This window comes from Scyliorhinus torazame, chromosome 26 (assembly GCF_047496885.1).
Source record: "Scyliorhinus torazame isolate Kashiwa2021f chromosome 26, sScyTor2.1, whole genome shotgun sequence".
Taxonomy (NCBI): Eukaryota; Metazoa; Chordata; class Chondrichthyes; order Carcharhiniformes; family Scyliorhinidae; genus Scyliorhinus; species Scyliorhinus torazame.
This window is the reverse complement of record NC_092732.1, coordinates 14,441,357-14,447,356: the sequence shown is the minus strand read 5'-3', so window position 1 is coordinate 14,447,356 and position 6,000 is coordinate 14,441,357. Positions and strand designations below refer to the sequence as shown.

Below are 6,000 nucleotides of genomic sequence, written 5' to 3'. Positions count from 1 at the left end.
ACCCGAAACCAACTCTGCTGGGCCGGTGATCTGCATGGCTATTAGAATCCTGATTAACAAAACACATCTTCTTTGCCCAGCTCACGGAAGACATCCGAACAAGAAACAGCCAAGTGAACCTCTTCAAACATACCTTGAAGGCTGACCTCAAGAAATGTTACATATATGTCATCGCCTGGGAGATTTTTTTATTGGACGAGAACTACATCGCGGAACCTCCTGATTGAAGGCTGGACCACTCAGAGGATGCACAGCGGGACCCGTAGGCCTGATAAAGGAATACCACCGATATGGATTCCAGGGACCTTTCCCACCTGGAAACACCTGACAAGTTTTATGTCGAAGATTCAGCTCTAGGATCGCGCTCATCGGCCATGCAAGAAACCACGGTGCCTATGGGCAGTAACCTAGAGTTTACTATGTTGACAATCATACTCGTTCGTGACCGATCACCGAAGGACAAGTTCTTTGTCTCTGGTTATCATTTACTTCATCTTTCTATCCATTTCTCTTGTCTGCTCCGCACTCTTGTCTTTCACTCCCATCCACAAACGGGCATCTGGATCCATGCGTCCAGACCAAAACATTAATTTCAATATTTTTCAAATGTTGATGCGTTATCCTGAAAATACGTGTGTCCGTGTGTGTGTGTGTGAGATATAAATGTAATGAGAATGGAGACCGATCAGTTGCAATATTAAAGATAATGGAACGACGTGACTTGCGAAATCAAGACTTATTTGACTGAAATGAGCAAACGTCAGATGCGATCCCAGTGAACAGCAAGAATAGAAATTTGCATTAGGAGGCTATGTGGGCGACTTGACGGGTAAATGTTGTTCAAGATGTGTCATTGACAAAGAGCACACAAGGACTGACATTAGCACTCGCTTTATTTCTAAACAAAATATTCGCCTTGAAGAAAACATGAAAGTTCTGCAGATTGTGAAAGGTGGACTTTCAAAGTGAAGTCAACGTATTGGACGTTTAAATAAGGGGGAAGTACATTTAAACCGATACTATGGGCAGCAGAGGTTTTGATGACAATTAGATCCTGAAAATCACCTGCACAGAAACAGATCATTTAAGAAATGAACCAAAAACCTCCCTGAATGGAGTCGAACATTCAGTTTGCAACGTTTTTATCCGTGTTTTGTTTTTATTTCACTGTGCCGAATGAAAGAGGGAGAAGCGTGTGCAAGCTTCCTTGGAGCAACAATGGAAGCTTCTACTCATATTACTGATGTTTGTCTTATAATTCTTATACTTGTATATTTCTTTCCAATTAGGGATAGCACTGTGGCTTCACAGCGCCAGGGTCCCAGGTTCGATTCCCCGCTGGGTCGCTGTCTGTGCGGAGTCTGCACGTTCTCCCCGTGTCTGCGTGGGTTTCCTCCGGGTGCTCCGGTTTCCTTCCTCAGTCCAAAGATGTGCAGGTTAGGTGGATTGGCCGCGCTAAATTGTCCCTTAGTGACCAAAAAAGGTTAGGAGGGGTTATTGGGTTACGGGGATAGGGTGGAAGTGAGGGCTTAAGTGGGTCGGTGCCGACTCGATGGGCCGAATGGCCTCCTTCTGCTCTGTATGTTCTATGTCTATGTCTATGAGAACAGTGAACTCGGAGGGAGGATGAGGTCGAATCTTAAAGCAGGTAAACTGAGCAAAGAACCATCAGATTGGTGACCATGTAGGACATGCGCATTAACAATGTCTTCTTTACAAAAATGGATTCGGAACTTTAGGACACTTGGTGCAATAGAATATTTGTCGGAACTCTTTAGTTTTAATTGCTTCTTTCTTCCTCATTCACGTTCGCATAATTGGTACCTAAATCCAGCTCTAAATGTAAAACAACACATTGAGATGATGCTGTAATTTTTATTTCTGAGTTCAAAGCATTGCTGAGACTGGAGCAACACAGGTCCAGGTGAAGACACCTGAACAATCAAATCGAGTTTGCTTCGGGGATGAAGGTTTAGCATTGAAGTTTGAGGCCTGAGGGGTTGGAATCGGACATTAGAGAACCCTCTCCTCGATCAATCTGCAGCAGACCAAGTGACTACTGCAATATCCGTCAAATGTAGATTCGTCTGATTCACAGACACCAATGCGACATATTGTATTGGGTAAATCACACCATTTGGAGGACAATGCTGAAACAGGGAATGGGGAAGAAAATGAGTGATTATTCTGTACACCGAGGGTCAGAGAACAAACAGCAAAAACAACGATTTTCAGCGATATGAGGGATGACTCTGGGCAGCAGAATATTTCTGAACTTGTACAATGTATTTACAAAGTCAATCCGCAAGTCTAATTACACAAATGATCAGATAGAAAACCGGCGACCTTACTTTTAATTATGATGATCTAGGAACGATTCTCTCTGATTTGTCTCTGCTTTATGTCTGAACAGGAATCTTCCCTCGTGTTTCCGCCCGCCAGGATGGGTATTAGCGGGATTACAGGCTGCTTATTGGCGAGAATTTCGACGTGAAAAACGTTGTTAAGCTCTTAACCAGGACTGTCCAGCAGAGGGAAATAGAGTGGAGCTGCTGATTGGCTGTTGTGGGGAAAATGTGCATCCGTACATTGTGGCCACTGAATCCAGAAAGTGTACGTGAGCAAGGCACCCTAGGTGTTCAAGTCAAGGCAAGCATCCAGCAGAGGGCAGTAGAGCGGAGCTGCTGATTGGCTGTTGCGGGGAAAATTTGCATCAGTGCATTGCGGTCACTGCCTCCAAAAGGTGGTTTATGGAGGAGCTGTTTTCAAGTGACAGTTAAGCCGAAACACTTCTTCAGTGTTTCCCTCCCTACCCCCTCCTCTAACCAAAAAAAAAAGACAATCACAGTAAGGGTCCCAACCGAGTGAAAATCAAGAGGGAGACTCAAGGACAATTAGAAGTAGAAATAAGTTGAACCGTGACGTCACAGCCTGCAGGTAAGTGATTGGCTGTGAATGGTATGTAGTTTTTCTTTTGCCTGAGGTGTTATCGTGCGGGGCGCAGTGGTTGCTGAGTGAGTGCTTGCTGAGAAGGGAGCAAATTTTTTTTAAATTAAAAAAATACTGTTGGGAGTGTAAAAATGGCAAGAGATCCCAGACCCACGTTATGCTCCTCTTGCTTAATGTGGGAGTTCAGGGACGCGGCCTATGCCCCTGACTCCTTCATGTGTGGGAGGTGTGTCCAGCTGTAGCTCCTGTTAGACCGCATGACGGCTCTGGAGCTGCGGATGGACTCACTTTGGAGCATCCGCGATGCTGAGGAGGTCGTGGATAGCACGTTCAGTGAGTTGCTCACACCGCATATTAGGATTGGTAAGGGAGGCAGGAAATGGGTGACCAAAATGCAGAGAAAGAGCAGGAAGGAAGTGCAGGTGTCCCCTGCGGTCATCTCCCTCCAAAACAGGTATACCGTTTTAGATACAATTGGGGGAGATGACTCACCAGGGGAAGGCAGTAGTAGCCAGGCTCATGGCCCCGTGGCTGGCTCTGCTGCACAGAAGGGCGGGAAAAAGACTGGCAGGGCTATAGTCTTAGGGGATTCAACCGTAAGGGGAGTAGACAGGCGTTTCTGTGGTCGAAAACGAGACTCCCGAATGGTATGTTGCCTCCCGGGTGCACGGGTCAGGGATGTCTCAGATCGGCTGCAGGACATACTGAAGGGGGAGGATGAACAGCCAGTTGTCGTGGTGCATGTCGGCACCAACGATATAGGTAAAAAACGGGATGAGGTCCTACAATCAGGATTTAGGCAGTTAGAGGACAAGTTCAAAAGTAGGACCTCAAAGGGAGTAATCTCAGGATTGCTACCAGTGCCACGAGACAGTCAGAGGAGAAATTCAAGAATAGTCAGAATGAATACGTGGCTTGAGAGATGGTGCAGGAGGGAGGGAATCAGATTTTTGGGACATTGGAACCGGTTCTGGGGGCGGTGGGACCATTACAAATCGGATGGTCTACACTTGGGCAGGACTGGAACCAATTTCCTCGGGGCTGCTTTTACTAACACTGTTGGGAAGGGTTTAAACGAATGTGGCAGGGGGATGGGAACCAGATTCGGAAGTTCGAGGTCAGTAAAGAGGCAGCAACTAAAGCCAGTGAGGTACTAGATAATAAACTCAATGTGACTAAGGGGAAGAGTAGGCAGGGAAGAGATGATGAACGCAACGGGACAGGTGGTCTGAGGTGCATTTGTTCCAATGCGAGAAGTGTAGCAGGTAAGGCAGATGAACTTAGGGCTTGGATTAGTACCTGGAAATATGATGTTATTGGTATTACTGAGACTTGGTTGAGGGAAGGGCAAGACTGGCAACTAAATATCCCAGGGTATAGATGCTTCAGGAGGGATAGAGAGGGAGGTAAAAGGGGTGGAGGAGTTGCATTACTGGTCAGAGATGATATCACAGCTGTGATTATGGAGGGCACGATGGAGGATTCGAGCACTGAGGCAATATGGGTAGAGCGAAGAAATAGGAAGGGTGCAGTAACATTGTTGGGACTTTACTACAGGCCTCCCAAAAGCGAGCGTGAAGTAGAGGTACAAATATGTAGACAGATTATAGAAAAATGAAGGAGCAATAGGGTGGTTGTGATGGGAGATTTTAACTTCCCCAACATTGAATGGGACTCATGTAGTGTTGGAGGCGTAGATGGAGCAGAATTTGTAAGGAGCATCCAGGAGAGGTTTTTTTTAGAGCAGTATCTAAATAGTCCAACTCGGGAAGGGGCCATACTGGACCTGGTATTGGGGAATGATCCCGGCCAGGTGGTTGAAGTTTCAGTCGGTGATTACTTTGGGAATAGCGATCACAATTGCGTAAGTTTTAGAATACTCATGGACAAAGACGAGAGTGCTCCTAAAGGAAGAGTGTTAAATTAGGGAAAGGTCAAGTATAATACATTTCTGAAGGAGCTAGGGAATGTGGATTGGGAGCAGCTGTTCAAGAGTAAATCCACATTTGAAATGTGGAAGTCTTTTAAGGAAAGGTTGATTAGAGTGCAGGACAGACATGTCCCTGTGAAAATGAGGGATAGAAATGGCAAGATTAGGGAACCATGGATGACGGGTGGAATTGTGAGACTAGCTAAGATGAAAAAGGAAGTATACAAAAGATCTAGGCGACTTAAATCTGATGAAGCTTTGGAGGAATATCGGGAAAGTAGGACAAATCTCAAACGCGCAATAAAGAGGGCTAAAAGGGGTCATGAAATATCTTTGGCTAACAGGGTTAAGGAAAATCCCAAAGCCTTTTATACGTATATAAGGAGTAAGAGGGTAACTAGAGAAAGGATTGGCCCACTCAAAGACAAAAGAGGGAATTTATGCGTGGAGTTAGAGGAAATGGGTGAGATTCTTAATGAGTACTTTGCATCGGTATTCACCAAGGAGAGGGACATGACGGATGTTGAGGCTAGGGATGGATGTTTAAATACTCTAGGTCAAGTCAGCATAAGGAAGGGGAAAGTTTTCGATATTCTAAAAGACATTAAGGTGGACAAGTCCCCAGGTCCGGATGGGATCTATCCCAGGTTACTGAGGGAAGCGAGGGAAGAAATAGTTGGGGCCTCAACAGATACCTTTGCAGCATCCTTGAACGCGGGTGAGGTACCGGAGGACTGGAGAATTGCTCATGTTGTCCCTTTGCTTAAGAAGGGTAGCAGGGATAATCCAGGGAATTATAGACCTGTGAGCTTGACGTCAGTGGTAGGCAAACTGTTGGAGACACTGAGGGGTAGGATCTGTTCACATTTGGAAGAAAATAGACTTATCAGTGATAGGCAGCATGGTTTTGTGCAGGGAAGGTCATGTCTTACAAACCTAATAGAATTCTTTGAGGAAGTGACAAAATTAATTGATGAGGGAAGGGCTGTAGATGTCATATACATGGACTTCAGGAAGGCGTTTGATAAAGTTTCCCATGGCAGGTTGATGGAAAAAGTGAAGTCGTATGGGGTTCAGGTTGTACTCGCTAGATGGATAAAGGACTGGCTGGGCAACAGGAG

General features: G+C 45.6%; 1 protein-coding gene across 1 annotated transcript in view; it reads right to left on the bottom strand.

Annotated features, from left to right (window-relative positions):
* Nucleotides 1-1,861: 1,861 nt before the first annotated feature.
* The window catches only part of LOC140402904 (uncharacterized), a 64,435-nt gene continuing 60,296 nt past the window's right edge, over nucleotides 1,862-6,000 (bottom strand). The window contains exon 5 of the transcript XR_011938182.1: nucleotides 1,862-2,150. The gene's annotated coding sequence lies outside the window, so the exon portion shown is untranslated. The remainder of the gene's footprint in view (nucleotides 2,151-6,000) is intronic.